At 43.4% G+C, this 20,298-nt stretch overlaps 1 long non-coding RNA gene and 1 pseudogene across 1 annotated transcript; both read right to left on the bottom strand.

Annotated features, from left to right (window-relative positions):
• Window positions 1–8,669: 8,669 nt before the first annotated feature.
• Window positions 8,670–10,469, bottom strand: LOC148048122 (uncharacterized). The gene is made up of 3 exons (XR_015695990.1): window positions 10,225–10,469; window positions 10,065–10,126; window positions 8,670–9,957 (listed from the first exon to the last, which is right to left on the bottom strand). It is a non-coding gene; the product is annotated as an uncharacterized LOC148048122 (long non-coding RNA).
• A 1,949-nt stretch (window positions 10,470–12,418) lies between these two features.
• LOC148048121 (E3 SUMO-protein ligase KIAA1586-like) lies at window positions 12,419–14,121 on the bottom strand (annotated as a pseudogene).
• Window positions 14,122–20,298: the final 6,177 nt, after the last annotated feature.

The following is a 20,298-nucleotide window of genomic DNA, read 5'->3' as shown; positions in this document are numbered from 1 at the left end:
TCCTCCTCTCTCACGTACATCTTGCATTATTTTCATCTTTACCCTCGGCTTCTTTCCTGCCCACACAAATTTGTTGATACCCTTCTGCCATTCTAAAAGGTTCGCATCTTTTTTAAGTATAGGTAACATTTGGAAAAGAAATAAAAATTTTGGTAAAATGTTCATTTTCACTGCCGCTATCCTACCCAGCAAAGATAAGTGCAATTTCTCCCATTTTTTCATCTCTGTCTGTATGCTATGCCAAAGTGGTTCATAATTATGCTTATATAATTTCCCATTTGAAGTTAAAATGTTAACTCCAAGATATTTGACTCTTTTAACTACCTCACATCCTAGCATCACTCCTAATTCTTCCTTTTGTTTAATATTCATATTTATAGCTAATATTTTGGTTTTTCCTAAATTTATTTTAAAGCCAGACACTTGACCATATTGATTAACCATATTCATTAAAACCATACTGGATTCCTGCGGTTGTTCCAATATTATGACCAAATCATCCGCAAAAGCTCGGACTCTATATTCTTGCTGCCTAATCTTGATCCCTTTTAAACCATCCAAGCCCCGCATTTTATTCAACAATACTTCCAAAGTTAAAATAAACAATAATGGGGACAAAGGACAGCCCTGTCTTGTACCTTTTCCAATTTGAAAAGAGTCTGTTAAACTTCCATTGACTATGATTTGTGCTGTTTGCTGTTGGTATATTGCTTTAATTGACTGTAAAAAATTATCTCCTATCTGCATCTTTTGCAATATCTTCAGCAGAAATTGCCAGTTAACTCGATCAAAGGCCTTCTCAGCATCCAAAAATATAAACGCAGCAGGGATCTGGTTGTTCTTTCCCAAATATTCTAATGCATTAATAATTAATCTGACATTACTTTTCATCTGTCTCCCTTGTATAAAACCTGTTTGGTCCGTATCAGGGGTGGGTTTCAACCGGATCGCACCAGTCCCTGCGATCCGGTTGGTCGCCGAACCCGGAAGTAAGTAACTTCCAGGAACGGCGAAGCCCCCCCGCGCGCCCGTGCGCACCTGCACACCCGCGCCCGCTCCTTACCCGGTTTTTACGAATTCTGCGCTTCCACGCATGCGCAGAACACATACAGCGCCTGCGCAATCCTCCAGGAGCAGCTGGAGCATCGCGCAGATGCTAGTACGCATGCGCATGCCGTGCACGTGCACGTGCGCGCCACGTGCGCGCGGGGACACTGCGTGCGTGCGCGAGGACACCGCCGGCCTCGTTCCAACCGAACCGGTTGGAACGGGGCGAGAAACCCACCACTGGTCCGTATGTATCAATTATTGAATAACCAACATTAACCTATTTGCTAATATTTTAGTAAAAAATTTATAATCTACATTCAGTAATGAAATAGGTCTATAAGTGGGTTGAGTAGTATCTTGATCTTCTTTGGGTATCAAAGATATAAACGCTGTCTTCCAAGATGGAGGGACTTTACCTTCCGTTTGAATCATATTAAATAATTCTCTAAGAGGTTCTACCATTTCTAACTGTAAGTTTTTATAGTAAACCGCTGTCAAGCCATCTGTACCTGGTGCTTTCCCTGACTTTAATTGCTTAATTACCTGCAGGATTTCCCCCGAGGTTATTGGTTGATTCAATTTTTGCCTGTGCTCTTCTCTAACTGAAGGTATTTTCTCTTTGTCTAAATATTTGTCTATGTCTAAACCATTAATTTTATCCCCTTTATACAGTTCTGTAAAAAATTCCCAGAAAGCCTTTTGAATCTCTTCCTGTTGAAACACCTCCTTCCCTCTTTAAATCAGTTTAGATATATTTCGAGTTTTCCTTTTTTTCCTAATCTGATAAGCTAACCATCTGCCAGATTTGTTTGCATTACAAAAAGTATTGTGTTTTGCATATAATAAATTAGTAGCTACCTGGTCAGAGATCAACATGTCAAATTGAGATTTTAATATGTTAATAGCTTTCTTAACCTTTGTATCGTCTGGGTTCCTTGTTAACTCCAGCTCTTTTCTCTTAATTTCCTCTTCCAGTTCTGTTCGTTTTAACCCTTGCTTATTTCTATGTGTTTTATTTATATTCATCAAGACTCCTCTCATATACGCTTTGCTTGCATCCCATACAAATTCCATAGATGTACCCTTATTCATATTCAAAACAAAATATTCAGATAGTAATTTTTTTACAATCATTAATATACTTTTCATATCTAAATAAGTTTTCATTCAATCTCCAAGACCTTCTTGCCTGCACTACCCTTTCCAACTCCATCCAAACTGGGTTATGGTCCGAAAGGACCCTAGCCGCAATCTTTGTTTTCTTGACCCTAGAAAGCAAATCATTAGTGGTTAGAATAAAATCAATCCTTGAAAGGGATTGATGCCTGTCCGAGAAGAAAGTGAAGTCATATTCCTCTGCATTTCTTTCTCGCCAAATATCTCTCAATTCAAAATCATCCATAATGTCAAAGAAAGGTTTGGGTAACTTTGCTCACATCGAGATATTTAGGCGGGAAATCTTCTTATCTCTCTTAGTGTCTATCACTCCATTCCAGTCACCCAATAGTATATAGGAACTATAGTCCCACTGTACTAATTTAGCATGAAGATTTCTATAGAATCTATCTTGCTGTTGATTGGGAGCATAAATTCTCAAAAGTAATGTCTTTTTCCCTTCTAAGATTAAGTCTAAAGCAATATATCTTCCGAAGGGATCTGCTTCTATTAATTCAGCTTTCATATCTTTTCTTAAATATACAACTATACCATTCTTCTTTTCCATAGCAGAAGCTGCAAAATGTTGACCAAGTTTTGAGTTGATCAAATATTTTTGATCAGTTGACTTGATATGAGTTTCTTGCAAACAAATTACATTGTTCTTAAACTGTTTGAGATAATGAAATATTTTCTTCCTCTTCTGTGGAGAATTCAGTCCGTTGACATTCCATGTTAAAATCTTAGTTGTCATCTTTGGTTGGTTGAAGCATTTTTAGAGCTTCCTGCATGGCCTGTTTAACCTTAGGTCTAGCTCCTCCCACTGCTTCCAGATTTGTTATTGTAGTTCCTTGATCGATGGCCGATGATTGTTGATGCTGTTGCTTTTTAGCTTGTTTCTCCATACGTCTAGTAGTCATGCGGCTAGGTCTTTGTTCCATAGCACCTTGCACTTCTAAAGAAGAGAGATGCTCCATCTTGTCTGGTGGTTGTGTAGTTTGCTGTCTATCCTGTCCTTCTTGTGGTCTTTCTCTAGGTCCAGATGGTGCAGGGTATCCGGCCTTCAATATATTATAATAAAAATCTCGGGCTTTCCATACAGAGTTGAGGCGGTACCTTTGCTTATCAAATGTAAATATGATGCCAAATGGTGCATCCCATCTATACTGTATATGACGAGTTCTTCGACCAAAAAAGCGTAGTCTCTCCTGGCTCTTAACATTTGAGGTGGTATCTCTTTCAAAACAGCCAGGTCTTGACCGCCAATTTGAAGCTTAGTGTTATAAGACGCTTGCAGTACCATATTTCTAAGCTCTCTTGTGGTAAAATATATAACGATGTCTCGAGGAAGCTGCTTCTGCTTTGCCAGCCAGGAGTTAATGCAGTAAGCTTTGTCAATTTGCCAGTCTAGGTTGGTCCCTGGTCTTCCCATCAGGCGGTCAAAAGCTTCCGATAGGATCTGTCTCAGGTTCTCCTGTTTCTCCTCACACAGCCCCCTTACTCTTAATGCGAACTCCATTTGTCGGTACTGTATCATAATAAATTCTTTTTCAGCATTTTCCACTTTTTGTTCCACCACCTCTGATTTCAATGTCAAGTTATCATTGGCATCATTAAGAACCTCCCCAGCAGGGGGCGTAGGAAGCGGAGGCTGCAGCTTTGTGCCAGGCACTGAGGATGTGCCCCTGGAAGTAGAGGGTGATGACTTCAAGTTAATATTTGGTTTTAAAGCCATTTCAAAATTTATCTGCCTGCAGTTAATAAAACTCTATTGCCTGAATATGCAGCTTTAAGTAAAGAGGCTGAGTTCCCCTTTTATTTTGAAGTTTAAGGCTTGGCTAAACTTTCAGTGAGTAAACATTGTAACAAGACCGTTCAGCAGATTCATCACCATTTAACTTCCAGATAAGCAAGATTAATGAAGGAGTAAAATTCTTGTAGAAATGAAACTAATTAAAAAGCTTCTGCTGGCCTATTGTGAAACCAAAACAAATGATAAGCAATCTCTTTTGTTTTGAATTCTTGTGAGAGTTAACAAAAAGTGTTCGTTATTACCGGAGAAACCAGCCTGCTCAGCGCCATTTTAAAAGCCTCTAAGTAAATAATTTTTCGGAGGAGAAAAAGAAAAGAAGCTAAAATGTTGATAAACAATTATTGTCCACCCAAACGGATTCAGCTCGTGATAAGATTAAATCAAACAAAACTTTGAACTGAGTGGGGGAGACCTACTTTGTCCCGCACAAGGCAGTTTGAAGTTCCCAGCATGGACAGCCATTCTGCCTTGGGCTAGCCCCCCTTTCCCTGCAAGCACAAAAGCTGCAAAAATCGAAGAGCATTTGCCAGCAAAACAATTTCTTCTTTCCTTCTTGCCTGAAGGATAAGAAAACCTGATAAGACGTCAGATGGAAGATCCTCTAAACAGGTACGTAGCCAGGAATTCGGAGGCAGCTGATTTTTTGCTGCCACCACCAGCAGGCTCCTCCCAGGAAGTCCAATTCCCCCAAAGTTTTATAAACTTTCAAAATCAATATCAAATTGTTTGTGAGGTATTCTCTGTCCAACAGGTAATGGAAAGAAATATTTTTATCAGTTCATTTATATCCAAGTCTAGTAATGAAAAACTGATCAGTGGAAAAACTGACATCAAAGAACACAATGTCTGGACACAAGCCATAGCACAGAATAACTCAAATAACTAGGTCAAGATCAGAAGACGTGGAAAGACCTGGACCATATTATCACTAAGACTTGAACACCACTGAATGGATAACTTCATCACCACCATCATCATCTGGGATGAACGACTTTCATCTTAGGTGCATATTGGAGATATTTATACAGTTATCCAGATATGGTATCCACATGCCTACCTTCTGTATTCTGAGAAGGAAGCAATCAATATAATCACGTGGGTTCTGGGGATCTAATGTCTTCTTGTTCAAATCCACCTTCTCACAGATATAATCACAGAATTTTTCAACCTCAGCAAAAGACTTGATGTGTCACCCAAAAAAGTATTCCATTGTTTTTGGAAAAGTATTGTACACCTGCCACGGAGTACAAATTAAATAGTATGCCTGTTTGGTCATTATTGTGGAGGCTTAATACCCCAACTGTTCAGAGAGTAGCTTTTACTTTGATATTACTAATTCTCAACCCTCAGATAGGTCCAAGACCAGAAGACAAGAATCACAAGAATCTCAGTATGTTGTCTTTAATTGTAGTCACGAGAAAAATACAGCATCTAGAAATTATAATGGGAATGTATCATTGCAATAAATTAATTGTCTCTTGGAAAGTTCCCCCTAGATCTCTCCTCACCTGGGCTGATTTCCATGCAGCAGATAGTTTGCAAGGGACTCACCTGCTCCTTTCCTAGCCTCCCCCCCCCCCATCTCTCCTACAAAGGGATAATGGTGAAAAAGGCTAAAGTCCTTGAACACTGGAAGAAAGAAGTGTGCGTATAAACATATGGGAGTTGTCTGAAAAGCCATGACAAGGAGAGATGCATCTGCCTACCATCTGACTGTCAGCGTTCCAAGTATCATGTAGAATTAAATCAGAGTCCAAGGCAAAACGATCCTTAAAGTTCCAATTTAATAAAACAGACATTTTAGCACATCTGTGTAATCCCAATTTTGGAAATGACATCAGAATCCCACCAAGTTAAAAGTTCATGATCTTGTCCCCACACCCACAATCCATCACATGGTCCAATTGTCTTCTTCCATGCTGGCATGCCTACCCAGCTACTTCCGATCAGGTGCCACAGTGCAGAGACAAAGGATGACCTTGGTCTTCTAGAAAAGAATGCCAACAATACATTCCACAATCCTACTCTTTTCTATTCCCCCCCTACCAACTACTACAGTAATGAAAAAGCATAATGAAATAAGAGAAAGTGTGGCAGGCCAAAATTCTAAAAGGAATATAATTGCAGGCCTAACACTGACATGATAATTAGCACTGCTAATATGATTCATAGCTGTATGTATACATTGCACTTTTAAAAAAAATTATAATAGTTTGATTGTAAAATATAATAATTAGTTTGATTGTAATATTGACATTGTCCTTATATCATTAATTTATAAGAAATCAGTGATTCTAGAACAAGCAGATCAGGAACCAAAGGAGTTACGAAAGAAGGAAATGATCTCCTAGGAAATAAACCTAGCCAGGAAAGGTTTGCTGAGAATTAATTTATGTTTGAATAGCTCAATCCCACTAGATGTCTAGATTTGATAGCTCATGCTTAGTAGCTCATTGCATTTAATCTTTGCAATTCTGATTTGGACATTTGCACACACAGAGAGACCTAGTAGGAAAAATGGGGTATCAGGAGGAGCATCAGAGAGGAAAAACATACAATTCCTAGGAAACTATAAAGAAATCTTATTTGAGACTCCACAATCTCCTGGTTCTATATGAAGATGTGATCTTTGTAATCAAATCGATTGCCAAAGATTACTGCACAGATCACATTAGAAACAGGCTGGGACAACTGGTTCTGGAGTGAAATAGGTGGTCTGTGCTGAAACTGGGGGAGAGGATTTTCTTTTTGCTTTAAATTTAACCCCAAGGAGCAACTTAGAACTATTAGCTCAGATCTTGTGTTAAAACAGCAGCTAGGCATTTTGAGCAAATAGCAGACTGCAAATGACAGACGCAGGAGATAAAAATAACAAATTTTCAAATGTACTGGAAATTGAACTCTTAAATTGGGAAAAAGAGGTAAATGCTGGAATTACTTACCCATGAAATTTATTCTGCTTTTATAACTGTTCTATAAACCAAAGGACATTGGAGTAAATATTCAAATGTAAGTGGGGAGTGCCACCTGCTGATGAAAGGGAAAACTACATCAATATGAAAGTGAAAATATATATTGGATTATTTTTAGCTACCCTATGATTATTGGAGACTCAAATATAAAAATGAGGAAACTATTCAGCTAAAGGGATATTTGAATGTTATGCTAGAAGATTGAACCTGCAAAAGAGATGTAAAGAGGCTTTTGGCAACTTCTGTGACTATTTAAATGGAACTGAGTGTTCATATATGGGTTTTAAAGAATTGGGACAAGTACACTCCCTGAAGGGTAATTTAAGGATTGAACAAATAGTTTCTGCACTGTTGGATAAAAGTTTATCTTTAACTTTAATAAGAGAAGAGGGAATATTCTTTCGTAAGTAGATTACTAACCACAATCTGCTACAACATATATACATACACACACACACACACACACACACACACACACACACACACACAGTATGTATGTATATTTGTATGTGTATATATATCCATAAATTCACGAAGTTTTCTTTTCTACCCTTAGATCACCTACCTCATTCATCCATACGGTCCTTTGCTGGCTGCTGATTTTTCCTGGTGTGTGATTTGGCTCTATGTTCAAATTATTTTTAAGCTTTTTCTCTTTTTTTGCTTTTCCTTCCAGTTTTAACTGAGCACTCTGTTCCCTCCATCTCTCTCTCCTTCTAATCTATCTAACATTTTTTTTTAAAAAAAATTATCCCATACACTTTTTTCTATTTCTTTTCCTATTTTCTTCCGCAAGAGTCTTGTCCAATGAAGACAGTTTTACAAAGAGCTTTAACTTCCTGAATAAATTCTATTTATACCCATTTAATTCAATCTCGGCTTCAGTTCTCTATATCTCATGCAGCCTATTTTTATCTGTGTTTTCCTTATATCCTTTAGTTTATCTGCCCCAAATATCCATAAAGTGTTTTACTGGTTGATGAACTTGCTTGATGTGTGATATAACATCCAGCATAACAGTTCACTACTTTTGAGCAAACTTGTAATTTTATGAATTTATAACTGCCCCAATAATGCTTCCTAGAGTTTTGTATCTCTTAGTTCATACAACTACATTAAAATTTTAGTACTTCTGAGCAAGCTTGTAATTTTATGAAGCCAAATACTGATACTGGATAGAAAAGAGAGAGAAAAAGCTCAAAAGCTTCCTTTGTGTACTTTTCCTTTTGCTTCTGAAAAATATTGCAAAAACATAGGAAAGAGGGGCACTCACTCCCTATCCAAGTTTTTCTTTATTTTCTGCACTTAAGTGTAGAGGATTTGAGATTCAGTGTAGAATCCAGTTTTCCTGTAACTTCACATAATACAAAAATCTTTTCCAGATTCTTTTTTTAACCTTTTGTGGTAGCCATTTCCTCCACCAGACAAAGGGCTTCCTCCTGTACCCTCTCAGATATTCTTATCTTCCCCATTCCAAAATCTCGCAAGGTGGACCGTGTGAACTGTCGCCTCGCCTTCCATTTCTTTTTATCAGTATCGACCATAACTGAAACCAAAGAAACAGGAAACTGATGTGATATCAGTTCTCAAATTTTGCAGAATGGAAAAAAAAACAAACCTGCTTTCCCAAAAATGATGCCACCCCAGATTATCTGACCCCCCAGATAATAAGCCCAATTGGGCTTTTGAGCGCATGCACTAAAATAAGCCCTCCCCTGGAAATAAGCCCTCCCCCAAAATATTGCAACACAGCAGCAGCCATGAAGTGACCACGCTCACTATCTCCTGCACCTCAAACATAATAAGATATCCCGGAAAAGAAGCCACGCGTTTATTTTGGGAGTCACAACAAAATAAGACCTTGTCTCATTTTCAGGGATACACGGTATGCAATGCCCTTTTTTTCTCTCCACTTTTAAAGTACATAATCCTTCATGCTTGAATTACTGGTTAGTTGAACTGCACAATTTTGATCTTTCCATTCCTGATTTTTGCTATATTAAAAGAACAGCAAGTGAAGTTGTGGAAGTAATGTCACAGGTTTCTATAAGCGCGGTATGGTATAGGAAAAAATCCCTACATCAGACATGGAGAGAATTGTGAGATTCAATTTTCAGTGAGCCCAAAAAAAATTGAAGTTGCTTCAGTTCAGGTATTTTTGTGCAGTAGAGTTGTCCCCAATAAAAAGAACACGATTTCAAACTTTGACTGCTAGGATATGAACCAACAAGTCACTGCCAAATATTAGCAGCCTCATTGATCTTTTCCACAGCAATCTGGCCCCAACCTAGTATTTGCCACCATTGTAACTGAGTCCATCGTCTTCTTCCTTTCATCTTTCCCACCATTACAACCCTCGCTAGAATTACTTCTAGTTCCCTTGTGTCAACCACATGGCCCCTTGAGGCTCAGCTCACTTGCCTGCCTTTGCCCCAGCCCATCATACAACCCAGCTCCCTGCCAAGTCTTCCTTCATGATTCTTCCCTTCCTCCCACCCAGACCAGCTACCTGCCTGCTTGATGAGCCTTCCTTCGCCTCTCACTTGGCTTGAGAAGGTAAGACCGATAGTGGGGGAGGGAGACAAGTAGCTCTGAACCTGCTGCACTTGGCCAAAGGGCTGCCTGGGGTGGGGGAAACATTGAGGATTGGCCATACTTTGGGCCCAGCTCTCCCAACCTGATCAGGTAGGCGGGTGGACAAGGGAAAGCTGGCAAAGAGGTGATGCGAGTGGTGCCACTGACTACTCCCATCTGCTGGCAGCCACACACACCATCTTATCACTTTGCTCCAACAACCTGCACAAAGGAGAGACACAGAAAGCAAGACTTTAATTGCTTGCACTTCACTATCTCAAGGATGAACACAGCACAGAGCACAGCCAGCAATAAAGACAGCTACTTATAGAGGAAGGATCTCACTGGCTTGCTGGTCTTCTGCACACCACCTTATCACTTCGCTCCAATAACCTGCACAAAAGACAGACACAGAAAGCAAGACTTTAATTGTTTGCACTTCACTATCTCAAGGACGAACATAGCACAGAGCACAGCCAACAATAAAGACAGCTACTTACAGAGGACGAATCACTGGCTTGCTGGTCTTCTGCACACCACCTTATCACTTTGCTCCAACAACCTGCACAAAGGAGAGACACAGAAAGCAAGACTTTAATTACTTGCACTTACACCTTACATAAGAATAACATAATGAAAGAGATACACTCAATTACTTACTTGTGTTATTGCTTTCCTGGTTGTTAATATTTCCATACTGTTCTTAGGCTTCCAGATTCCTCTGTTGCAGCTTTCCTGGTCTTTACTCGTGGATCATCGGCCATGTGGTGGTGCGCTCTGAGCCAATCTTTCACTGCAGGAATTGGGTCCCATCTCTCAACAGGTATGCCAACAATACTTATCACCTTATGATTACTTATGTTTGGAACAATTAGGTGTGTTCTTTGCTCTGGACATATGAGGTTCCTTTTCCACCTCTGCTGAACTAACAGCAATTGTCCTGACAATATCTCTAGCTTTTCTGATACTGTCAGGAATTTTGTACTTATCTGGATTTTTCAGCACATTTTCCAAAAAATCTCTGTAGTCTTTCAAATTAATTTCATAATTAAAAATACTGCCAAATGCAACAATGCTTCCTCTGCCTCAGCCCATGGAACGACTACATCTTCTATGTTCCAGTAATCTGGCTCCAAATATGTGATAAAGTGTAACTTGTGTGCAGCTGGCAATAGGCTACCTGTTCTTAGATGGTCGCAATCCATCAGCCTTTTCTTCAAATTGGTGATGATGCTTGACAGACGCTTATCACGAGGAAGGGCAACAAATTGTTGATTTGGAACTAAATTGATGTTTTTGAAGGCTTGCGTTTTTAGCACTTTCACAAGTTTGTATTTGTATTTGTATTTGTATTTTATTAAATTTATATGCCGCCCTTTTCCCTGGGGGGACTCAGGGCGGCTTACAACTTAAAAAGGGACGGGGGAGAAACAAACTTTAGACATATAGAACAATACAATTTTAAGAACACAACATTCATACCATTTGGGCGGGTTACAATCTTAGTCCCAGGCCTGACCGGATAGCGAGGTTTTAAGTGCTATGCGGAAGGTCTGGAGGGTGGTGAGGGTATGAATCTCCACGGGGAGATCGTTCCATAGGGTCGGAGCTGCTACCGAGAAGGCTCTCCTCCGCGTGGTCGCCAGTCGGCACTGGCCAGCAGATGGAACTCGGAGGAGGCCTAATCGGTGAGATCTGATAGGTCGCGTGGAGGTAATCAGCAGTAGGCGGTCTCTCAAGTACCCAGATCCACTACCATGGAGGGCTTTATGGGTGGCAAGTAGCACCTTGAAGCTTATCCGGAGATCGACAGGTAGCCAGTGCAGCTCGCGGAGGATAGGTGTTATGTGGGTGAACCGAGGTGCACCCACAATCGCTCGCGCGGCCGCATTCTGGACTAGCTGAAGTCGCCGAACACTCTTCAAGGGCAGCCCCATATAGAGCACATTGCAGTACTCCAGCCTAGAGGTCACAAGGGCACGAGTGACTGTTGTGAGAGCCTCCCGGCTCAGGTAGGGTCGCAACTGGTGCACCAGGCGAACCTGGGCAAATGCCCCCCTGGTCACAGCTGACAAATGGTGTTCGAAAGTCAGCTGTGGATCCAGGAGGACTCCCAAGTTGCAGACCCTGTCTGAGGGGTGTAGTGTTTGACCCCCCAGCCTGAGAGATGGAATATTTGCCGAATTGGAGGAAGGGAAACACAACAGCCACTTGGTCTTATCTGGGTTGAGCACAAGTTTGTTAGCCCTCATCCAGTCCCTAACAGCTTCAAGTCCCTGGTTCATCACATCCACCGCTTCATTGAGTTGGCACAGGGCGGACAGATACAACTGGGTATCGTCCGCATACTGGTGGTATTTTATCCCGTGCCACCGAATGATCTAGCCCAGCGGTTTCATGTAGATGTTAAAAAGCAGGGGGGACCGAACCCTGCGGCACCCCATATGTTAGGGGCCTAGGGGTCGATCTCTGCCCTCCAACTAACACCGACTGCGACCTGTCCGAGAGGTAGGAGGAGAACCACTGCAAAACAGTGCCTCCAACCCCCACCTCCCACAGTCGTCGCAGAAGGATACCATGGTCGATGGTATCGAAAGCCGCCGAGAGGTCAAGGAGAACTAGGATAGAGGCATAGCCTCTATCCCTAGCTCTCCAGAGGTCATCGGTCAATGCGACCAAAGCGGTTTCTGTGCTGTAACCAGGCCTGAAGCCAGACTGGAAGGGGTCAAGATAGCTAGCTTCCTCCAAGGACCGCTGGAGCTGAAAGGCCACCACCTTCTCAACAACCTTCCCCAGAAAGTTCTGTTTCATATCTGCCCTTTCTCTGTCTAAGCACTTCAATAGCAATGATTGTTCACAATACTAACTTTTTGGCCATGATGATATTTGTCTCTCTCCCTTGTAGGGCATTCGACAGAAGAGAAATCTCATTTAGGATATCGATCATGAGGGCCAAATCCTTCAAAAAATTTAGATTTTCAAAAAGGGGAAGCCGTGCCTGGGAATCTTTTATTACCCTGAAAAAACGGATGTAGCACACTGGATAAGCACGCCACAAAGCTATGGTTGCCCTTAAACTACAGGCAGCCCATCTTGGTTCCAAAACTCTGCCAATCTTCAGAATTTCTATGCCCAATTGTTCGGAGATTTGGAAAAGGTCATGCTGGCTGTTGCAGGATTTATGGAAGGTGGTGTGTATTTTTTGAAGGAAGATCTTGAAGTGGTTATTTGCTTCACTTCCCTTATTGCATCATCCAGCACAAGTTGCAGGTGGTGGTTCAAACAGTGCCAGATGACGATGTTTGGGAAGTCTTGAGCTATTCTGGCACTGACTCCAGATTTTCTTCCAAGCATAATGTTGGCACCATCGAAGCAGAAAGTGATTAAATTCTTCCATAGATATTCGGTGGTAAACGCAACTTTATGCAAGCTTCCCCTCAATGTGGAATATATGATTTCTGCATCTTGTTTCTATAATTCCAGAAGCTCAACGAAGACGGTTGCTGGGCATTCTGGATCCTCAACTCTAACAAAAACTATCAGCACTGCTTTCATTGAAAGTGTTGATGCTTCATCGATTATTAGGCACACCTTTTGATTATTTGCAATAATCCTGGAAAACACGGTGGTCTTGATTTGGTTCGCAATGAATCCAACTATTTTCACTGCAGATCGCCTTGAATGCAAGCCAACTCCCACATCCACTCCAACTGTATTTAGCAAATTTACCTGCACTTTGATGTCTGAGAATGGATTACATCTTTGCGCCAGATCATAAACAATAGAAAATATTGGATAAATATTTCTCAGTTGACTTATCCAGGGATTTGGTTAAAGCTTCCTGCTCCCGTTGCTTCCTGCTCTCCACACAAATAAGGTGTGCTTTTGATTGAAAATGTTCCCTTAATTTTTTTCTGAGTGATGCTTGTTGTGTATCCTTGGTTTTCCCTGATGGCACAACCTGGAAATGTTTCCACTCTCTAGAAACATGAATACCTTTCTCTAACGAGAACATGGGTTTTGCACAGTATTCACAACCCACCTTCTTGTCAAATACTGCCAGTCCATCATACTTGTCCTTGAAGTGTCTGTATTGCTGCAAATTCCAGCAGTCAGGAAGTTGTGGAACTTCAGTGGAGTCGATGGACTTGCTGCTTTCTCCAACCTCAAGTGATGGTAGTGGTCATGCTGGTGGTGCTTGTGGTACTGGTGCTTGTGGTGCTGGTGATGCTGGTGGTGCTGGTGGTGCTGGCAGTGCTGGTGCTGGTGCTGGTGCTGGTGCTGGTGACTGTTGTGGATCAGCTGATTCCTCAACTCTTGGTTTTTTGGAGAAGAAAGTGGTCATACTCTGTTGCCTCTTCTTAAGCTTAGTAATATTAACTGCCTGCCAAAGAAATAAAACAATATTGGACTCAATTGTGGTTGTAAGCCAAGGACTACAGGTAACAGAAGGGACCTCTGCTTTCAACCAACAATGTACAGTCTTTTCAGGAAGGATGAGAAACAGGAAAGATATAAACAAACAGGAAAGATAAAGTCTTTCCTCCAAGAAGATAGTTCAAGAATGAATGTCATATTCCCAGAGCAATACAGATTTCCTTTTTCTGAAATGTAGTTCTCAGTTCCAAAAAACAGGAATATATGAATTAGGTTCAGTACTTAGGTCGGTCCAAGTAACTATTCAGAAGTTAGTGGTTAGAAGCAATAGTAAAGCAAGATCTGGAATTAAAACCAGAAATATTTTGTTGGCTATTTGCAAGGGAGTACAATATATATTTAATTTTACACATGTTAGCAGCTGCTGGAATTGTGTTTGCACAACAGTGGAAAAACAGAGATATGAAAATGAATAAATATTACAATGTGCAGGAATAAATAAATTGACAATTAAAATCAAGAAGGCTTTGAATAGTTTTTCATATAGGATTTGTTTTAGCAATTGCTAACGGAAACAGAAATTAGAAATCCAAAAGTATGAAAGAAAGCACCAATTATGTAAGGAAAGGATCCTAAAATGTATAAGGAAATATTACTAGTTCATTATTAATGTGTATATAACTGTGGGAGATTACACACCCACACAAACTATGACAGTGCCAGGAAAAAACCAAAAAATAAGAATCCCTCCCCCCCAAAAAAGACTGCAAATGAAAGCAGTTTTTTCTCCTAACCCTAAGGACAGGAAAGACAAAAGCCACTGGAATAAAAACCATCAAGACATTGTGGGAAATTATAAAGGACAGTGCCAGGAAGCTCACAGAACCAGCAACCACCTCAGAATTACCTAAACAATGAGGGTGAAACACACTAAATCTGGCAAAGTTGCCTTGCACCAATCTGGCCTGCCCATAGAAAAGCAGTCACTGTGAGACACATAAACCTGGTCTAAACACTTAGAAGCAACATATTGCATCACAAAGAAAACATTTGTAAAAAGGAATAACATTTCTTGTAGTAAATATATTTTAATAAAAAATAAAAATTCCCTAAAAATAATTTAAAAAGATATTCTATAAATAAAAAAATCCTTAAAAACCATTGTTAAGTATTCCACCAGCAATAATTTATACTGCAACTATTTTAAGGTATTCTACCAGCCATAGTATACTGTAACCATTATTTCACCAGCAATAATTTATACAGTAACTATTTTAAGGTATTGTACCAGCAATAGTATACTGTAAACATTATTCCACCAGCAATAATTTATACTGTAACTGTTTCAAACTATTCCACACACAATAATTTAAAATGAAACCATTAAAAATATTCCTTAAACAATAAATTACAATAAAATGATTTAAAACAATTCTATGCACAATACATTTTAAAGTATTGAGTATAGAATTTTTAAAAATGGTTTATTTTAATTTATTTTGGATAGAATCTTTTTTTAAATAGTCTAAGACAATTTAAAAAAGAATCACAAACAATAAATTGAAGTAAACCATTTTAAAATATTCTATACTCTATGCTTTTAAGTAAAACTATTTTAAAAAATTCTATGCACAATAAATAAAATACTATTTCAAAATACATTAAAAAAAATAAAAGAAACAAAACCGAGTCACTTACCAGCAGGCAGAATTAGCATTTCTCCTATGCGATTGATCCAATGTGATGGATGGATGCAACAGGAAGCAGGCAAGCAGCGATGCAGCAGGACATGTAAGGCTGGATTAGATGGACAAGGATTGTCGCTAAGTACGCCTCCTGGCAGGCTTAGCCAGCTAGGCGAGGCTGGAGAGGGGAGCAGGGGGCTTTCATCTGTGTGGCCTACGCCAGCCCTCCGCATTCGCAAAAGCCACGAAAGCTAGACTGTCACCGCCGCCTCCACTGCCGCCCACCTGCTTTCGGCCACACGGCAAATGCCAGCCCGCCGCTTTCATGAAAGCCACGAAAGCTAGGCTGTTGCCATCATTGCCCACCCACTTTTAGCCACCTACAGAAGATGTATGTGCGGGACCCGGATGGCTGCCTGGCTTCTCGTTCCATAGAAGCCGGTGCTAAATACTAAAGATTTCCAGAGCCTCCGGAGTCCACCAACAATATCAGCAAAGCCCCCTGGAAGGGCTTGGTCCCAGGAATCCTGTAAGGGCCAGCATTCCGTCGGCAGCTGCCTGTGGCTGTCCCTTGGAGCAGCAGAACCACGGCGGCTCGGATCAGCGATTTACGGCGTGAGAGAGAAGATGGCGGCGCCACGCTGCCGATCTCAGCGTTTTGCAACTTTGTAACTTCTCGGCGCTCCCTCTCTCTCTCTGCCGGCTGTGACGGACTTGGAGTGGTGCGGTGAGCTCGGGGGGCTCAGTTCTTTGTCATCTGAACAGCGGGGGTTATTAGAACTTGCCGGAAATCATTTGGGAGTTGTGGGTTGGGCGGCTGGCTGTATTTGCCACCGCTGTAGCCAGCTTCAGACTTTGGCCCATTGGACTATGGACCTTATATAATTTCAGGAAAGAGACTGTCTTCTACGTGGACTGCTGACCTCCTCTGGGACCTTAAGAGGGACAAGACTGGACAGACCCTGCTTACAAACATCAGGCATTTTTGCCTTGCCCCCCCCACATGCGACTGCCCTGTATATCATCAATCTCTGGCCTTCCAGCTGTGGACTTTCCTTTGGGACATAGAAGAGGGAGAAGAACGGAGCAGCTCCCTCCTCATTTGTTACATCACCGCCTGATAGCGCACTGTTGCAGTGCTCCGTAATTTTTAATTTTTAATTTTTTAAGCTTAATTTTTTATTGGTATGGTGAGTGCATGGGATTGCTAGTGATAGAATGAATGATCCCACTTTTATTATTCCATATTGCTGTATTTTTGTGTTTTAATTACCACGTGGGGACTGACTGAGTGAATATATGAGTGTGACTGATTCGGAGGGCCTGCTGGGGAATGCGGGAGCCATAGGGGTGGCTGAGGGAACCACGCCCACGGGAGTGGGTCGGGGCATTACGGTCATAACAGGGAGGGGCAGATATGGCGGGGACTTTAGGGCTGGCCATTACCGGGGAAGGAGGGTTCGCTACGTCACAGCGATCCCTCCTTCCGGCCCTATGAGTCCCACTCCGAGGCCAGATGGCGCGGGTAGTCAGGACCCTGGCCTCAGGCTGTTGTCGCTAAATGCCAGGTCTGTTGTTCACAAGGCTCCTCTCGTCCGGGACTTAATTTTAGACGAGAGGGCAGACCTGGCATGTATTACTGAAACCTGGCTGGGCACAGAAGGAGGAGTCCCCCTTGTAGAGATGTGCCTAGAAGGATTTCAGGTGCTTCATCAGCCGAGAGCCCAGGGAAGGGGTGGCGATGTGGCTGTTGTTATCCGGGAGTCTCTAGTACCTCGTAGGGTCCCTGCTCCGGAGCTTGTCGGGTGTGAGACTCTGCTGGTGAAGTTGGACCTCAAGGGTCAAGTGGGTCTGCTGCTAACGTACCTGCCTCCCAACTACGTTGCAGCAGCCCTCCCCTCGCTCCTCGAGTCAGTAGCCGAGCTGGCAATTGAGTTCCCCAGGCTTATGGTTCTGGGGGACTTTAATTTGCCATCGCTCGGTGAACACTCTGATGGGGCGCAGGAGTTCATGGCTTCCATGACAGCCATGGGCTTGACCCAGGTAATTCGGGGCCCAACCCACTCAGCGGGTCACATGCTCGACCTCGTATTTCTCTCGGAGCAGTGGATGTGTGATCTTGGTCTGAGGGGTAGTGAGACCATACCCCTGTCGTGGTCAGACCACTGCCTACTGAGGCTCGACTTCCGGAGGCCAAACCCCCACCGTAGGGAGGAGGAACCGACCAGGTGGTTCCGCCCCAGGCGACTGATGGACCCTATGAGGTTCCAGACGGAGCTTGGGGTTATTCCTGATACCCTCGCCCACAGTTCGGCGGAGACTCTGGCTGCTGCCTGGCACTCGGCGGCATCGGAGTCTCTCGACCGGATTGCGCCACTACGGCCCCTCCGGGTCAGCGGATCCCGGAGACCCCCTTGGTTCACCGAGGAACTCCGGGAGATGAAGCACCGGAGGAGATGCCTAGAGCACCGATGGAGGTCCGATAAGTCCGAATCGAACCGAGCAATGGTAACCACCTGCACCAAGGAATACACCAGGGCACTTAGGGCAGCGAAAAGATCTCATATAGCCACCTTGGTTGCGTCCGCTGAGTCCCGCCCAGCCGCCCTGTTTAAGATAACCCGCTCCCTATTAAATAAAAGGGAAGCGGGGGAACCCTTGCAGGGCAGAGCTGAGGATTATGCCCAATTCTTAGCGGACAAAATTGCTCGGTTTCGGTCGGACTTGGACTCCATCCCCGCAGTTCCAGCCGAGGCACAAGAGGATCAGGTGGAACATCTCTGGGTTGAGTTTCAGGATGTTACCCCCGGGGATGTGGACAAGGCCATGAGGGCTGTAAGTGCCTCCACCTGCGTACTGGATCCGTGTCCCTCATGGCTAGTTACTAACAGTAGTGAGGTGACACGAGGCTGGATCCAGGCGGTTGTGACCGCCTCTCTTCGGGAGGGGAACTTCCCCGCCACACTGAAAGCGGCGGTGGTGAGACCCCTCCTAAAGAAGCCATCTTTGGATCCAGCTGTTCTTAATAACTATCGCCCAGTCTCCAACCTTCCCTTCCTTGGGAAGGTTGTTGAGAAGGGTTTTTTTTTTTTTTTTTTTTAGATTTTATTTAACATTTATAGGCCGCCCTTTTCCCTGAGGGGACTCAAGGCGGCTTACAATAGTAAGGGAAGGGGAGTGAAAGACAAAATACAGAAAAAAAAATGTGAGATAACAAAAAATACTAAAACACAACATTCACTCAGCATTCGGGAGGGGCAAAAAAATTTATCCCCAGGCCTGACGGGCTAGCCAGATCTTAAGGGCTGTGCGGAAGGCCTGGACTGTGGTCAGGGTACGAATCTCCACGGGGAGATTGTTCCATAGCGTCGGAGCAGCAACTGAGAGGTGGTGGCCTTTCAGCTCCAACGGTCCTTGGAGGAAGCAAACTATCTTGACCCCTTCCAGTCAGGCTTCAGACCCGGTTACAGCACAGAAACCGCTTTGGTCGCATTGACCGATGATCTCTGGAGAGCCAGAGATGGAGGACATTCCTCCATCCTGGTCCTCCTTGACCTCTCAGCGGCTTTCGATACGATCGACCATGGTATCCTTTTGCAACGACTGCGGGAGGTGGGAGTGGGAGGCTCCGTGTTGCGGTGGTTCTCTTCCTACCTCTCGGACAGGTCGCAGTCGATGTTAGTGGGGGGGCAGAGATCGTCCCCTAGGCCCCTAACTTATGGGGTGCCTCAGGGCTCGGTCTTATCCCCCCTACTATTCAACATCTACATGAAACCGCTGGGAGAGATCATCCGTAGGCACGGGATCAGATACCATCAATATGCGGACGATACCCAGCTGTATCTGTCCGCCCCGTGCCAACTCAATGAAGCGGCAGACCTGATGAACCGAGGTCTTGAGGCCGTTATGGACTGGATGAGGGTTAACAAGCTTGTGCTCAACCCAGAAAAGACCGAGTGGCTGTTGTGTTTCCCTCCCAAAGATTCGACCAATATTCCATCACTCAGGCTACCAATTAGATCACACAGATTGGGTCAAATTTTATGCCCCTCAGAGAGGGTTCGCAACTTGGGAGTCCTCCTGGATCCACAGCTATCGTTTGACCACCATCTCTCAGCTGTGACCAGGGGGGCATTTGCCCAGGTTCGCCTGGTGCGCCAGTTGCGGCCCTACCTGAATCGGGAGGCACTCACAACAGTCACTCGGGCCCTTGTGATCTCTAGGCTGGAATACTGCAATGTGCTCTACATGGGGCTGCCCTTGAAGAGCATCCGGCGACTTCAGCTGGTACAGAACGCGGCCACGCGAGTGATTGTGGGTGCACCGCGGTTCACCCACATAACACCTATCCTCCGCGAGCTGCGCTGGCTACCTGTCGATCTCCGGGTGCGCTTCAAGGTGCTATTAGTCACTCATAAAGCCCTGCATGGTAGTGGATCTGGATACTTGAGAGACCGCCTCCTGCCAATCACCTCCCTGCTACCAATTAGATCACACAGATTGGGCCTCCTCCGTATTCCATCGGCCAGCCAGTGCCGGCTGGCAACTACAAGGAGGAGGGCCTTCTCAGTAGTAGCCCCGACCCTTTGGAACGAACTCCCCGTGGAGATTCGTACCCTCACCACCGTCCTGGCCTTCCGCACAGCCCTTAAGAACTGGCTAGCCCGTCAGG

Source organism: Thamnophis sirtalis, unplaced genomic scaffold, assembly GCF_051295495.1.
Source record: "Thamnophis sirtalis isolate CommonGarterSnake01/CBP01778 unplaced genomic scaffold, rThaSir2_p1.2 scaffold_3, whole genome shotgun sequence".
NCBI classification, from domain to species: Eukaryota; Metazoa; Chordata; class Lepidosauria; order Squamata; family Natricidae; genus Thamnophis; species Thamnophis sirtalis.
The sequence above is the reverse complement of the archived record's forward strand: the minus strand, read 5'-3'. Positions and strand labels throughout refer to the sequence as shown.